This window comes from Siphateles boraxobius, unplaced genomic scaffold, assembly GCF_051911475.1.
Source record: "Siphateles boraxobius isolate OS27281-9 unplaced genomic scaffold, OSU_SipBor_1 20, whole genome shotgun sequence".
In the NCBI taxonomy this organism is placed as follows: domain Eukaryota; kingdom Metazoa; phylum Chordata; class Actinopteri; order Cypriniformes; family Leuciscidae; genus Siphateles; species Siphateles boraxobius.
The window spans coordinates 14,015,234-14,032,844 of NW_027508811.1; the positions used below are offsets into that span (position 1 = coordinate 14,015,234).

The 17,611-nt window shown below is 45.3% G+C and overlaps 1 pseudogene; it reads left to right on the forward strand.

Annotated features, from left to right (window-relative positions):
- Positions 1-4,175: 4,175 nt before the first annotated feature.
- Positions 4,176-8,937, forward strand: LOC143745376 (uncharacterized; annotated as a pseudogene).
- Positions 8,938-17,611: the final 8,674 nt, after the last annotated feature.

Sequence of the window (17,611 nt, forward strand, 5' to 3'; positions counted from 1 at the left end):
GTACGTTTCCTCCGTGGGGCTTGGAGGATGAGACCTGCGGCTCGTACCAGGGTTCCCACATGGGACCTGGCAGTGGTTCTCGAAGGGCTGGCCGAGGCCCCCTTCGAACCACTGGAGTCGGCTGAGGCCAAGAACCTTTCCCTGAAGGTGTTTTTTCTGTTGGCCATTACCTCTCTGAGGAGGGTATGGGATCTCCAGGCGCTCTCCATATCTAATGGAGCGCTTGCTTCATCACAGAAGCTGACATCTCATGTGTGCCGGCGTCCTTTATAGCTTCCGCTTGTATGCCGTCACTCATTACGTCATTACGCAGCACCAATCAGAGATTGGCTCAGTTTCATTCATACTTCAGAGGCGCTACGCTGAGGGGCGTTCCCCCAAAGTGTCGTTCGACGCAGTCCTCGTTCCCCTTCTCAGGGAACAAGGGTTACAGTCGTAACCCGAGGACGTTTTCTGCAACTTGCCTCCAGTGGATTTTATTACATTTACAGGGAAAAAAAATCATCTGCATAATTAACCTGACTCACAGATATCTATTTAAAAGCCCAGAATAGCATTTAGCGCACACATTGATTTAAACAGCATTAAATGCATTTGTTTGATTTATGTGCAAGTTTAAATAAGCAGCATAATGGTGGAGGATGGCATTTGGGATGGGCCCCAATCTCTTCTTCTTCTGAATATCATCCTATCTACTGGCAGACATGAAGCTGTCTCCAAACAGACTTCATTTTCTGAAGAGACACAATCGCTTAATGGGCCCTATCTTGCACCCGGCGCAAATGACTTTGTACACTGACCCATGTATCATTCCTATTTTGCACCCGCGCAAAGCGGACTTTTCCCTCCACAGACACACGTCGGTTAACTAAGAAATACACTTGCGTTCCCCGGGGCGGTTCAGCGCAAAGAGGAGGCGTGTTCCGGCGCAAACTTTCCCTCATGCTATTTTGCTGTTCTATAAAACAATTGCGCCACTGACCAGAAAAAAAACTAGTCTAAAGTCAATGGCGCGTTGCGCGTACATTCAGATGCTATTTTAAGCGCGCATGCTTGGCCATAATACAGAGTGTGAACAACGCGCATACACTGTAGATGATTCTCTCATCTACACAGATGCATTTAACTTTTTGCAAATGATACATTATTTTATTTTTTTATTATTATCTTTATTGCGTTTTTTTGCATATAAAATACAGAGAGACAAAACACAAATGATACATTATTATAAGGAAAAATATTAAAACACGAGGGAAATCATTGTTGTGTCCATGACGATGGGGAAAATAGGCATAAAGCTTACACATTTACCCAAATTATTAAATGCAATATGCAATGGAAAATAACAACAGCGCCGGGATCCGCCCACAAAGTTACTTGCGCTTTGCGCTTTGACACTTGCGTTTCAGATCGTTAAAATATGGCCCTATATGATGAACAGATTGAATATAGGCTTTTATTTACATATAAACATTTATCATTCAAACTCATACATCCTTGGTTGTGTTAAATGGAAGCTCAAGGATGTTCACTTGACGTGCGAGAACGCCTCGGTTACGAATGTAACCTCGGTTCCCTGAAGAGGGAACGAGACGTTGAGTCGAATTTACGCTAGGGGAGCGCTTTGCGTGATGATGTATTGAAGCACATGTAAAATCAGTCCAATGGCGTGACGGGACGTCAGAAGCGGGTGAAGTCATGAACCAGGAACTATAAAGCCGGTTCAAAACCCAGCCGCGACAGCTTCGCAGGGTCTGAACAAGTCGCTTACAGGCATGCAGGAGATATGGCAGGTGACGCAACGTCTCGTTCCCTCTTCAGGGAACCGAGGTTACAGTCGTAACCGAGGCGTTTCCTTTCAAGGGAACTCGCGTTGCGTTGAATTGACGCTAGGGGAACGTCTATACCAACGCCACCATAGCGAGAAGTGCCTGTCCAGTTTGAAATCAGAGCGAGCAGCACTAGGGCGAGAGCACTCGGGACCCTGGTGTAGAGTCCAAGTCCAGAGCACAAAATCTAACAAATGTGTGGGGCGAGGACCAGCCTGCCGCATCACAAACGTCCTGAAGAGGAACTCCTGACAATAAGGCCTCAGAGGCCGCCATACTCCTAGTTGAGTGAGACCGAACGGCCATAGGTGAAGGCTGTCCGGTCGACTCATAAGCAAGTGAGATGGCCTCGACCACCCACTTGCTCATCCTTTGCTTAGATGCAGGGGACCCCTTGTTAGGGGGTCCAAAGCAGACAAATAACTGTTCGGTTTTACGCCACAGGGCAGCTCTGTGGACATAAGCATCCAACGCCCTTCACTGGGCATAGCAAATTGTGCCTTTCCTGGTCCACATCCTGGAACAGAGGAGGACAGAAGGCCTGCAGCACTATAGATCGGACCACATTAGTGGGGACCTTAGGAACATAACCTGGTCTAGGATGAGGGAATGCTTTAACCATGCCAGATGCAAATTCCAAGCATGAGGGTGCAACCGACAGAGCCTGAAGATCTCCTATTCTTTTAAGGGAAGAAATAGCGAGGAGGAACAAAGTTTTTAAAGTAAGAAAATTAGCTGGAACCTCCTCCAGGGGCTTGAAGGGAGCCACGTAGAAAACGAGATACCAGAGGGTCTTTACCCCCCGACATTCCACCCAAAGGAATGGGGTAAGCACTTATGGCCGCCACATAGACCTTCAGAATGGATGGGGATAGACCTGCAGTGAACCGATCCTGCAGAAACTCCAGCACTGTACCAACCGGGCAGTTAACTGGGTTCAGCTGACGGTCACTGCACCATGAAGTGAAAACCTTCCAATTCAAGGCATAAAGTTTCCTCGTGGAGGGAGCTCTGGAATGTAGAATGGTCTCCACAACCTCGGTTGAGAGACCTGACCCTATGAGCTGGGCCCCCTCAGAGGCCAAGCCCACAGGTTCCACAGTTCGGGACGAGGGTGAAATATTGAGCCCTCTGCTTGAGACAATAGGTCCCTCCTGACGGGAAGCTCTATAGGAGGCCCGTTGAGGAGGGACACTAGATCTGCAAACCACACTCTGCCCGGCCACCGCAGGGCTATAAGAAGCAGGCGCAGATGGTCCCTGCGAACTCTCTCCAGAACTCCCGGGAGCAGAGCAATTGGGGGAAAAGCATACAAACGCAGCCTTGGCCACGTCTGTACCATCGCATCCAGTCCTAGAGGAGCTGGATGCGTGAGGGAGAACCAGAGTGGACAGTGAGACGTCTGTCGAGAAGCAAACAGATCCACTTGAGCCTGGCCGAACTCCCTCCATATCACCTCCACCACCTCGGGGTGGAGCCTCCATTCCCCGGGCCTCGGCCCCTGGACAGCCCCCGGGCTAAACGCTGCTCTGAGTGAAAGCAGCTTGCCCTGGGACCACAAGAGGATTTGGTGCGCCAGTTTGCACAGCGGACGTGAACGCAAACCTCCTTGATGAATTAAATAGGCGACCACCGAAGTATTGTCTGTGTGGACCAACACATGGTGGCCCCTGAGGTCTGGGAGGAAATACTTTAGACCAAGAAAAACGGCCATCATCTCCAGGCAATTGATATGCCAGGAGAGGTGATGGTCCCCCCACAGACCCTAAGCCGAGCGTCCCTCTAGGATCACTCCCGAGCCTGTGAGGGAGGCATCTGTCGTTAGCATTCTGCGACGACAAGAAGCACCCAACACGGGTCCCTGGGACAGGAACCAAGGTTTCTTCCACATAACCAAGGCACGTAGGCATCGCTGCGTAACCTTGATCATGCGAAAGGGGTTGCCCCTCGGGGAAAACCTTTTGGTCCTGAGCCATCACTGCAAGGGTCTCATGTGCAGCAGGCCAAAAGTTATCACGTTGGACGCTGCTGCCATCAGACCCAACAGTCTCTGAAACTGTTTCACAGTGAGCGACTGGCCTAGCTTTATCCTTTTTATGGCTAACAGAATGGTATCTATGCGTGCCGGAGACAGACGTGCCCGCATTGACATAGAATCCCAAACTACACCCAGATAAGTGGTCCTCTGTAGTGGAGAAAGTACACTCTTCTTGGCGTTGAGCCATAATCCAAGCTCTTTCATGTGGGCGAGGACGACATCTCGATGCCGAACCGCCAACCGGTGTGAATGAGGTAAAATCAACCAATCGTCGATGTAGTTCATGATGCGAATACCCTGAATGCGTAATGGAGCTAGAGCTGTGCGGGGTGATAATGCTAGACCGAATGGAAGAACTCAATATTGGTACGCTTTGCCCCCGAAAGCAAACCTCAGGAACTTCCTGTGATATGGAAGGATGGAAATATGGAAGTATGCGTCCTTGAGATCTATTGTGACAAACCAGTCCTCGGATCTGATCTGGGGCACGATCTGTCTCAAAGTTAACATTTTGAATTTTAGTTGCATGACTGACTCGTTCAGAACTCTTAGATCCAAAATGGGATGCAACCCCCCATCCTTCTTCGGAACGATGAAATATCGGCTGTAAAACCCATGCGAGTGCGGTTTGTGTTTGTGTTTGGAGCTCCGTCGAATTTATTCATAAATTCTTGATTTTCTTCTTTACCACTCATTTATAAACAAACACTTTCTATTTTTATAGCATGTGAACTTATCTTCGATACTTTTCCTTATAAAAAACAATCGGATTGCTTTGATTTCGCTACTTAGATCCAACTTTCCGAATCTCCGCTACTAGCCTTTAGCCTGCTAGCATCGCACGCGTGGCCTCTCGCCTATTGATCGTCTCATTTACACCCATTTCACTGAAAGGATACGGGTTATATCCAGGATTTCAGTCCTAAATTAGTAGTGGTATTGGTAGTATCACTAATTTACTGTTCATCTGTTATAATGCCGAATATATCGGATGTGTGTCTAACGTTACCTCTGAGTGCAGGTGAGGACACATTCGAGCTGCATTCGGTGCTGTTGGAGCTGGAGTCCTTGGAGAAGCAGATCCGTGGTCTGCTAGAGAGGCAAGCCGAGCTGCGAGATCGGCGATCAGCGCTTGAAACATCACGCGCCGATGCTCACAAGTCAGTGGTTAGTAACTTTTTGACTCCGACCTCGTCTACTCCGTGTGCTTCTCTGCACAGGACGCAAGCACCCAGGACGCGATCATCCCTGGCTTCATTCACTCCGGCACCGACACAACACCATGGGCCCTGGGTGATTCCGCAGCGGAAGACACGAGCCAGGACCAGACCAAGGACCTCTCCGCCTCTCCCGGTCTTCAAGATCTCCACCCGGAACCACTTCTCCCCTCTTCGCGAGTCGGAACGCGACGACGCCGTGATCATCGGCAGTTCCATCGTCCATCATGTCCATGCTACCTCAGGTAAGGGTAATGTGCGCACTCACTGCTTTTCTGGTGCTCGTGCTCTAGATGTCGCTGCACATGTTCCCGAGATCCTGAACGGTGACGAGCGCGTCGGAGCTGTTGTGCTGCACAACACTGTTGTGCCGCAGCCAAATGAGTGAGGCTGCGGCAGACGGAGGTTCTGAAGAAGGACTGCAGGAGCCTGATCGAGACGGTACGCAGCACATCGCCTGAAGCAACGATCATCGTGTCTGGACCGCTTCCCAAATACCGACAAGGACAGGAAAGGTTCAGTAGATTATTTGCACTAAATGAATGGTTAATGTCATTGTGTAATGAACAGAAACTGCTCTTTGTAAATAATTGGAATCTGTTTTGGGAGCGACCTAGGCTCTACCGTGCTGATGGCCTGCACCCCAGCAGAATCGGAGCGGCTGTTCTGTCGGACAACATCTCCATGACGTTACACACCATATGACTAGTAAGTCAAAGTCCAAATCACAGTCATTGCTGTCCCAACTTAATTGATATAAGTAGTGTAGAACATTATATAGAAACTGTGTCTATTCCTCGTTTAGTGAGGCCAAACAATAAATCTACTGTAGGATCTAGGATAAATCTTATTGTAATTAAACTAGAAAATCTCAATATCAGTGAACAAAAACAATTTCTAAAGCTAGGTCTTCTAAACATTAGATCGCTCACACCTAAGGCGGTTATTGTAAATGAAATGGTCACAGATAATAGTTTCGATGTATTTTGCCTTACTGAAACCTGGATTAAACCAAATGATTATTTCGGTCTAAATGAGTCTACTCCACCAGGATACTGTTATAAGCATGAGCCCCGTCTGATCGATCGTGGCAGCGGTGTTGCAACAACCTATAGAGATATTCTAAATTTTACTCAGAAAACAGGTCACAGGTTTAATTTGTGCTAAATATTACGCTCTTAGATATAAGAAAGAAATCCCTATTATCTCTAGCCTTGGCTACTGTATATAGACCTCCAGCGCCCTATGCTGATTTCCTAAAAGAGTTTGCAGACTTTCTCTCAGATCTATTGGTCAATGTCGATAAAGCAATAATTACTGGAGATTTTAACATACACGTAGATAACTGAAATGATGCGTTAGGCGGATGTGTTTACAGATTTATTAAACTCCTTTGGGGTCAAGCAAAACGTCAGTGGTCCCACTCATCGTCTAAATCATACACTAGATTTAATTATATCATATGGAACCAATCCAACCGATATAGAAATTGTACCACAAAGTGATGATGTCACTGATCATTACATGATAACTTGCATAATACGTACTGTTGAAATTTGTCATGTTGCGCCGGGTTATCGACCAGGCAGAACAATCCTTCCAACCACTATAGATAGATTCTCAAATAGCTTACCTGATTTATCTCAGCTGCTCAGTGAACCCAAACAAACAGATGAACTAGAGGAAATGACTAGCAGTTTGAGCACCATTTTCTCTATTACACTAGAAATTGTTGCACCAATTAGAATAAAAAAGGTTAGAGAGAAAACTAAAGCACCATGGTACATCAGTGCTACGCATGTTATCAAGAGAGAAACTCGTAACTTAGAGCGTAAATGGAAACAAACTAATTTAAAGGGTCTTTAGAATCGCGTGGAAAGTCATGTATGTCACGTTATAAAAAGGCTCTAAAAGCAGCCAAGGCTTAGCATCTCCGCAAACTAATAGAACATAACCAAAATAATCCAAGGTTTTTATTCAACACCGTAGCTAGACTAACAAATAAACAAACATCACCAGAGCAAAATATTCCGTTACAGTATAGTAGTAATGATTTTATGAATTTCTTCAATGAGAAAATAGAAAGCATCAGAAACACAATTTTAAATGTACAATCTTTTATGGTGTCTTATGATTCAGCCCTCAATTATCGCCCCTCAAGAACAACTACACCGTTTTACAACTATAGGACAGGAAGAGTTAAATAAACTTATCATTGCATCTAAACCAACAACATGTTTATTAGATCCAATACCCACTAAACTACTGAAAGAAGTGTTACCTGTAGTGGAAGAGCCTCTTCTCAATATTATTAACTCGTCTTTATCTTTAGGTCATGTTCCAAGAATATTCAAACTGGCAGTAATAAAACCTCTCATTAAGAACCCGCAATTAGATCCAAATAACCTAGCAAATTACAGACCCATTTCAAATCTTCCATTTATGTCTAAAATTCTAGAAAAAGTTGTGTCCGCTCAATTGTGCTCTTTGTTGCAAGAAAATGATATCTATGAAAAATTTCAGTCAGGATTCAGACCGCATCATAGCACAGAAACTGCGCTAGTTAAAATTACAAATGATTTACTTTTAGCTTCTGACCAAGGCTGTATCTCAATACTAGTTGTACTCGATCTTAGCGCTGCGTTCGACACTATAGATCATAAAATACTCTTGGATCGACTACAAAACTACACTGGTGTTCAGGGACAGGCATTAAGCTGGTTTAGATCGTACTTATCAGACCGTTATCATTTTGTCTGTTTAAATGGGGAAAAATCGAAGATAACGTCAGTAGACTATGGAGTGCCGCAAGGATCGGTGTTAGGCCCACTGCTATTCTCAATATATATAGGCTGCCACTTGGTAATATTATAAGAAAACATGGAACTAATTTCCACTGTTATGCTGATGACACTCAATTATATATCTCATCACGACCAGATGAAAACACTAACTCATCTAAATTGACAGAGTGTCTCAAAGATATAAAATGCTGGATGACGTGTAATTTCCTGCTATTAAATTCAGATAAAACGGAGGTATTACTTATTGGTCCAAAAAACTACCCACAAAACCTTGTACAATACAACTTTAATTTAGAAGGATGTCACTTTATCCACTACAGTGAAAGACCTGGGTGTTATACTAGACCGCAACTCGTCTTTCAAAAATCATATTTCATATGTTACAAGAACAGCCTTTTTCCACCTTAGAAACATTGCTAAGCTACGTAACTGTTATCTGAAGAAACTGCTATCTGAGAAAACTATCTGTTTCTGATGCAGAAAAGTTAGTTCATGCATTCATGACCTCGAGACTAGATTACTGTAATGCTTTATTAGCTGGCTGTCCTGCATCCTCAATAAACAAGCTACAGTTAGTGCAAAATGCAGCTGCTAGAGTTCTTACTAGGTCAAGAAAATATTATCATATAACACCATTTTATCATCTCTACACTGGTTACCTATTAAGTTCAAGTATCAATTACAAAGTATTACTACTGACCTATAAAGCCCTAAATGGTTTAGCTCCTGTGTATTTAATGGACCTTCTATCGCCCGACAATCCATCACGTTCTTTAAGATCACTAAATTCGAGGCTTCTGGTCATTCCTAGGATATCTAAGTCCACTAAAGGAGGGAGGGCGTTCTAGCATTTAACTCCTAAACTCTGGAACAGCCTTCCTGATATTGTTCGAGGCTCAGACTCGCTGTCCCAGTTTAAAACTAGATTAAAGACGCATCTCTTTAGCCAAGCATTCACATAATGCTTACCTTTTATACCACTGTTGAATCAGATCGAATGCATTAATATTATGAACAGCAGCTATGCTAATTATCTCCCATCTGCTCTTCTGCTGTTATCTCGGGATGCAAGTCCCGAGGTAAATAGCGTTCGACAGCTCCAGTTTGTATCCAGCCTCTCACGACGACTCAACGCCGGCGATATGTTATGCCCTAAATTCCTACCTGATTAACTAACTGTATTTTTATATGTACATTTCTTAAATGCACTTTCTGTAAAGCTTCTTTGAAACAATATGTATTGTCAAAAGCGCTATACAAATAAATTTGAATTGAATTGAATTGAATTGAAAACCCGGTGTCCTTGCTGGTGGGAGGTACATATTCTATGGCCCCTTTCTCCAACAGGTTTTTCACTTCTTGTTGCATTACCAGAACCTGCTCGGGGTCCACCACGGTGGGAAGGACCCCCATAAACCTGGGCGGGCGAGACCCAAACTGAATTTGATAACCCTTTCTTATGGTCTGCAGGACCCGACGAGAAATATTCAGCAGTAGCTTCCACGCTGTCAAAAATTCTACTAGAGGTACCAGCCTCTCGAGACTGGCTTCTGGATTTAGTTGTTGTTGAGCACTCAGCTCGTCGCCCTGTAGCGGCAAACCGGCAGGGAACGACTGAACTGACTGCTCTAGATCCCTCCTCGGAGGGGGCGGGCATCCCAAGACCAATACGTTTCCGGGTGGACCCTGAGATATGTGCTCGCCGGAGACCGCTGCGCCCTGTAACACACGAGGTGGCAGGGTTGGCATAACGGTCCCCCGAGGGCACCGAAGGGAGGCGGGCACCGTATAATGAGGTGTTAACCACTCTCCTTTCGAGGGGAACTGCTCTTGATGGCCTTTGCCCTCGGACGTCAGGACCTTTTCTTCGCAGCCTTCTTGGACAGAATAACGGTCCTCAGATCCGTTTTCTGCCTTGACGGCTGCTGTTGAGCGGGCTTTCCCTGTCCCCAGCTTTTTTGTGGGGGAGCACGAGAAGCCACGCTCTGTTTTTGAGTGGCACGGTGTGAGGAGCTGGCTTTTGATGTTTGGGGCTGCTCCCGCTCAGCAGCCCCAGAGACATGAATCCGACGGGGGAGGAGTTTTTGAAATGCAGCCGCCTGTTTAACTGACTCCTGAAGCCTCTCGACGACCGAATTCACTGAATCGCCGAAGAGGCCAGAAGTCGTGCAGCTTCAGGGGAAAGATAGCTAGCTAGTGTCTCTTCTACCTTTGGCATCTCCCCATAACCGTTCTCTTTATATTGTGAAATATTGGAGTAATGTGATGTTTGTGCACTGTAAACTCTATATGACACGGGTTTCTCCCACGATCTCGACACCTCATTGTGAAGATCGGGGGGAAACGGGAGACCCCGGTGTTGAGGTTGTGCGCGAGAGGGCAGGAAGCGTTCGTCGAGCTTACTTTTCGAGCGAACGTCCTGCTTATCTGACGGCCAATCTATATTTAGTCTCTCGACCGCTCTCGTCACAACTACAACAAGCTCCTCATATGCCTGAGACTGAGGTGGCGAATTCTCTGACACACGTGTATCAACACATACAACATCCAATTCCTCGGAACTGGATAGTTGAAGTGTTGGTGCGTGTATCGGGGCGGAAGAAACCGCAGCGCGTGCTTCCGAACCCTGATACAGCGCACTGGATCTGTCAGGTGAGGGCAGAGATAAGGCAGAGCCCGTCTCTAACCCCACTGACAGATCCATTTGCGATCCCAAAGGCTAAAGCCTTCGCTGTGCCTCAGCGGCAGCGGGACCTGAGCCCTGGGGAGCGCGAGCCTGGGCGTCCTCTCGAAAGAACGCCAGGCGGGATCGGAGCGTCCGCAATGGAAGCACATCACAGTGCTCACAGCCAGCGCCCTCGAGCGCTGACCGTGCATGCTCCTCTCCCAAACAAACAACACAGAGAACGTGTGTGTCCCCACCCGTTAAATAACGCGGGCAGGGGTGCACACACATTCTGAACTGCTGCTTGCTCGCCATAATGATATATATATATATAGAAACAGACAACACCAAATAACAGGGACAGTTTCACATATAGCGCTTGTGAAGACAAAAAAACTGTCGCGGCTGGGTTTTGAACCGGCTTTATACTTCCTGGTTCATGACGTCACCCGCTTCTGACGTCACGTCACGCCATTGGACTGATTTTACATGTGCTTCAATACATCATCACGCAAAGCGCTCCCCTAGCGTCAATTCGACGCAATGCAAGTTCCCTTAAAAGGGAACCAATGAGGTTTATTATTGTGTGTTACGCAGCACGTTTGTGCTTCCGCAAGAACCAGTGAGGATTGTTCTCGTGCGTCAAGCAGGTTAAGTTGAACTTCATGATGTTCGCTAATCAATGTTTATATGGGAATGAAAGACTACAGTAAATTCATAAAATTTGGACTAACAGCTCAATTCATATGGATTAGTTTTACGATCGCTTTATGAACTTTATGAAGCATCAAAGTGGTAGTTAAGTAGTGGTCAATGGAGGGACAGAAAGCTCTCAGATTTCATCAAAAAGATCTTAATTTGTGTTTCGAAAGTCGACATGAGGTTAATGAAAGAATTTTCATTTTTGGGTGAACTAACCGTTTAAGTACTGTTAAAATCAGATACTCTAAGACTTTTACTCAAGTCATATTGGAATTGGTGACTTGTAAATTGTAATGAGTCATTTTCACAGTAAGGTATCTTTACTTTTACTCAAGTGTGGTTTTCAGATACTCTTTACACCTCCGACTATAATTAACTTGTCTACTGTCAGTTCTTGGCAAAGTGTTGTCCCATCATGGCCGCCCTTCCAGGGTCTCGTCCTATCATGGCCGCCCTACCAGACTTTTGTCCCGTGATGGCCGCCGCTACGCCTGTGTCTTCTGACAAGATGGCCACCCCCACGCCTGTGTCTTCGGACAAGATGGCCGCTGCCATGCTTGTATCTTCAGATAAGATGGCCGCCGCCACGCCTGTGTCTTCGGACAAAATGGTAAACTATAGTGTTGCAACAAAACTGGAAGTCAGAATTACAAAAAGGGCAAACAACAGAAGAAATGAAATTGACACTCCTACTACTTTCATAATAATAATAATAATAATAATAATAATAATAATAATAATAATAATAATAAATGTTTTCGTTTCCACAACCTCATAAATCATGGTGACTTATAGAAGCTAAAAATGTTTCTCTGAAACTGTGCTGTGTTTAGTAATCACTACTTTCTGAATAACTCTATGTAACTCTTGTATATGTCTGAAAACCCATTTTCAATTTATGCCTACAAATCACCAAGCTATTACATTAATATATACACTATAATACTAATATACTGGATAAACACATGGAATTAAGTTCCTCTCATTTAAGTGAGCAACAACCACTGCAGTGAGTGCAAATTGCCTCTGGAGCATCTGAGAACACTTGTGTTTGTTACGAGAAGAGAGGGACCTTAGAGGTGTAATGCATGCAAGCTTAAATTAGCTGCTGTTCTTGATCAGATTTGAGTGACTCTTAACATCCTCAAACTGCATTGCTGCTTCTGAGTGCCATGACTTGTGATGACATGTAAACCTTTTTGTTTTTGTGTATTCTTGGGAGGCTTACTTACTGTCACGAAATGCTCTGAGACAAGAAGGTTGAGGATCCAAATGCAGTACTTATTGAACAGGGTAATCCAAAGACGTAATCCAAAGTACAGGCAGGTCAAACACAGGCAGGCACTCCATACAAACAAACACAACAAGGCAGGGAACAAGGGCAAAAGAGTAATCCACGGAACAGGCAAGAAATTCAAAACCAAGAGACATGAAACCAGGGAATATGCTCAGAATTGCAGTTTAACACTAAACAAGACTTTGCAGATAATGAGGGAGAAAACCAGGCTTATATGGGCTGAGCTAAACAAGATTATGAGACACATGTAAATGTGATAAGTAGGGCTGTGCTCAGAATATCAGTATGACGATACCTCTTCATGAACTCCTGACGATGCGCGTATCGATACAGCAACTGCTGTATCGATACTGTTGTGCTTTTGAATGTAGCCAGTTATTCAAGTATTACGCATTATTCTAATCATTCCCGCAGGTCTCCCACTTATAATGCGGGTAATTCTCTCAAACATTGATTGAGTGTCCAGCTGTGCCGTGTCTTCCGTCTCTCTGTCTCTCAAAATGGGTTGCTCAAGGCAAGCGTCAAACGCGCTGAAGGCGGTGATACTACACTCTCGCTTTTAGGAGTTGGGACATGACGGAATATTCACTTGCATATTCGGGCGAGCATTGCATTGTCACTTAAGTTTACCATCCGCTCGTCTTTTTAAGTCTTACCACGCTAAACATTCAAGCGATTTTCAACTATTCAGTACTCGCACGCTCTCTGAGAGATGGTTTTCTGTGCATGCTTACATAGAGTAAAGCCGCTTCACAAACAGTCTGTGAGTAACAAAAGTTCTTTTTCACGGATTATATCGCTTTTACAGCCAAAAACAAGCAAAATGATGTAAAAAATGTCGGTCTTGGTGAGTATCCAACACAGTCGGTTATGCCTTAAATAAGCATAAAATGCATGTGATGTGACAGTATAATGAAAACAGGATCCGTGCACTAGCTCTTAAAGTGACAGCAGCCATATATGTCTGTCATTAATATTGTTGTTGAAACAACAAAAGATAGCTTTAATTATAAGGAATCTGGATTTATAGTCGATTTCATTTAGTCAGGACTAAAATACTACCCAATGTTATTTTACATTTAATTACTTTATTAAGTTCTTAATACTAGTGCTAGACCTTTCAAAAACTTTTCTCTTTATTGGTAGGCTATCTTTATTCTATTGTATTTATTTGTTTAAAATGATTTCAACATAATGTAAAGAAATTACTGTGTTTGGTGCACATTCCAACACTTATTCAAAACTAAATAGTTTCAGTTATCACAACTGTTATAACACTGTTTATTCAATAAAGATATTACTGTTACTAAACTCTGCTCAAAAGAAATTTAAATTCAAATTTATCCATATCGTGATACGTATCGTATCGTGGCTTTAGTATCGTGATGCGTATCGTATTGTGACATTGTTGGTGATACACAGCCCTAGTGATAAGGAATGAAGAGTCCAGGCAGTGAGTATTGGGAAATGTACTTTCTGAGGGAATGACAATAGTCTGTTGTGGTATGCCCTCTGGTGGCTCTCCAGCTAGTTACATAGCCCCCCACCCCCCTCAAAGGAGCGGCTTCCAGATGCTCCTAAAATTGTCCAGGAAGGAGGTGGAGCGGAGATGAAGGGCCAGGCCCGTGGAGCAGAAGAGGGCCTGGAGACTGGGGCGGAGCAGGCCTGGCAGGCGTCCAGGGTGGAGTAGGCCGGGCCAGGGTCCAGGGCGTAGCCGACATTTCAGGGGGCAGAGTTGGCCATCTTGTCTGAAGACACCGGTGTAGACACAGGCATAGAGTCAGCCATCTTGTCCAAAGACAAAGGAATAGATGCTGCCATCTTGTCCAAAGACACAGGAGTAGAGGCTGCCATCTTGTCCAAAGACACAGGCATGGCGGCGGCCGCCATCTTGTCCGAAGACACAGGCGTTGGGGCGGCCATCTTGTCCGAAGAGACAGGCGTGGCAGTGGGCATCTTGTCCGAAGACACAGGCATAGAGTCGGCCATCTTGTCCGAAGATAAAGGCGTAGATGCTGCCATCTTGTCCAAAGACACAGGCGTAGAGGCTGCCATCTTATATGAAGACACAGGCATAGAGGCTGCCATCTTGTCTGAAGACACCGGCGTAGAGGCCGCCATCTTGTCCAAAGACTCAGGCGTAGAGGCTGCCATCTTGTCCAAAGACACAGGCGTGGCGGCGGCCGCCATTTTGTCCGAAGACACAGGCGTGGCGGCGGCCATCTTATCTGAAGATACAAGCATGGCAGCGGCCATCTTGTCCAAAGACACAGGCGTGGGGGTGGCCATCTTGTCCGAAGACACAGGCGTAGCGGCGGCCATCACAGGACGAAAGTCTGGTAGGGCGGCCATGATAGGACGAGACCCTGGAAGGGCGGCCATGATGGGACGAGACTCTGGAAGGGCGGCCATGACGGGACGAGACTCTGGAAGGGCGGCCATGACGGGACGAGACTCTGGAATGGCAGCAGCCACCTTGGCTGAGGGGTCACGGGATGGAGTAGATGTGTGTGCTTCCCACACACACAAAATAGCCCTGGCCATGATAGTCAGCGCTGTATCATCCGGAGCTGACTCAGGCACGGCGGCCTCGACGTGAAGAAGCTCAGGCTCGGCAGGCATAATGTGAAGAAGCTCAGGCTCGGCAGGCATGATGTGAAGAAGCTCAGGCTCTGCAGGCATGACGTGAAGACGCTCAGGCTCGGCATGCATGACGAGAAGAAGCTCAGGCTTGGCAGGACTGAAGGGAAGGAGCTCAGGCTGGACAGGCATCTTCACTGGACATTGTGGTAAACTTGGTGGGCCAAGCTCCGTGGCCACCGGAGCTTGGTGCATACTGCCCCCTCTCAAAAAATGGGAAAAAGTCCTCCTCAGACTCCCCAAAAGTAAAGGAGCAACAGTCAAATGAAGGGCATAATCTAGGAACTTGCTCAGTGATCCTCGAGGACCTTCACAGATTAAAGTCGATTTTAACAGGTTGTTGAGTCAATGAGAGCACAGTCTTGAAAGTTAGTGAAATTGGCAATACCTAGGAAGTCCTGAATGTGGTCCTCGAGCGAGCAAAGGCGGACGAGACGTACTGCTGGATCCACAGTGGCGAAGTTTTCTGTCACATCTGTTCCGAGACATGAACGTTGAGGATCCAAATGCAGTATTTATTGAACAGGGTAATCCAAAGACGTAATCCAAAGTACAGGCATGGTCAAACACAGGCAGGCAGTCCAAACAAACAAACACAACAAGCCAGGGAACATGGGCTAAAGAGTAATCCATGGAACAGGCAAGAAATTTAAAAAAATGAGACATGAAACCAGGAAGAATGCTCAGAATTGCAGTGTAACACTAAACAAGACTTCACAGATAATGAAAGAGAAAACCAGGCTTATATGGGTTGAGCTAAACAAGATAATGAGACACAGGTGAATGTGATAATGGATGAAGAGTCTGGGCAGTGAGTATTGGGAAATGTAGTTTGTGAAGGTATGACAATAGTCAGATGTGGAGTGCCCTCTGGCGGCTCTCAAGGGAACTCCAGCTTCTGACCGTTACACTTACTTTGCACACAGTTTTCCAGAGGCATTTGAATCTAAACTGCTTTATTAATTTCATGTTGTATACACACAGGAGTATACCTACATGAGTGCCATACAGTCAGTAATGAAGAGACCATAGATTATTTGACTGAAGTGTCCCACAGGGTTTGACATATTGATTACTCTAGAACTCAAAGGCTTAAGAGGATCAATATTTATATTGCTATATCAGTATCAACAGCTTAACTGATTTGCCTAAGTGAGCCTGACACACTTAAATGCTAACATATAGATTATTGCTTCATACCCAACCAAAACCCAGCAATGTTGACAAATTTAATCTTGATTGATTTCTAAAGACAACCGGGTTTTCATTTCCTTTGTGAATTTATTGCAGTGTGTTACAGTAATAATTTAACAAACCTAACTTAAAAGATAAAACAAATGTGTAGTATTCTATTGCTTGGTACGTGTCAGTATAATTTTGGATGACCACTATGTAAAATAATCCAGTCCGAGATCTGTTAAAAACTCTTTCAGGGTACCTTGCTGATCAGAAACCTAACCTGTGAGGATAAATCTATCCATTTGGTCCATCCACTCTGCGATGACCAAATGCATTAAGCAGTGTTGTTCTTGATGTCACTTATGACCTTTACTGGTGGAGAGATCAGGTCTCTAAGGAGGAGGCTGCAGGGTTATTACCCTCTCGAGGAGCTTGTCTGGCTGCCCTTTGATTGTTGGAGGGAGTTAAAGGAGAACTCTGGGCAATTTTTAAGTTAATCTTGATCGTTAGAGCTTTGTGAGTACTGACTATAGAAAAAAAAAAACGAACCGGATTGGTGATTGCTACGCGGAGCTGCGACCGCGAATGCCCAGAGCTCCCACCCAGCTAAAACGGCAGCTATGGGGGCATGGACATAAAAAGCGTTTTTGAGCCTATTAACAGACACAAAATGCAATTAAAATGTCTGTCCAACATGAACAGGGACATGTGAACAAGATGTGTTTACATGTGAACAAGATGCGTTTAGCAACTTAGCCATTGTTTCAACTCACCTAAATAGTCTTTTAGATGGCAAGCTGTAGTCTCGCGCTGCAGTCCCGTGCTGTAGCCGGAAAAGGTAAACAATGTCCAGGTGGGAGGAGCGTTGATCATGTGCGACGAGTCTTCGTACATGGAATGGCATTTTTCTTCAAACGGCCCCGCTGTGTTGAGTGTGTGTAGTCATCCTTGTCAAAGTGTTCACTGCAAATGCGGTAATCTTTAGCGCGTAGTACTTCTACGGGAGTTTGCACATCAAGTTGAAGTACAACTAGCCACAACTGCTGAATCTCGAGGTCATGGAAAGGAAGACGATGAAAATTTAAGCTATTATATTTTCGCATTCGGTTGCCACAATTCGGAAAGGCACAAACACGAACCATTTCTTCTTCACTTGTAAACAACTCTGATCATAACTCGTCGCACATGATCAACGCGCCTCCCACCTGGACATTGTTTACCTTTTCCGGCTACAGCACGG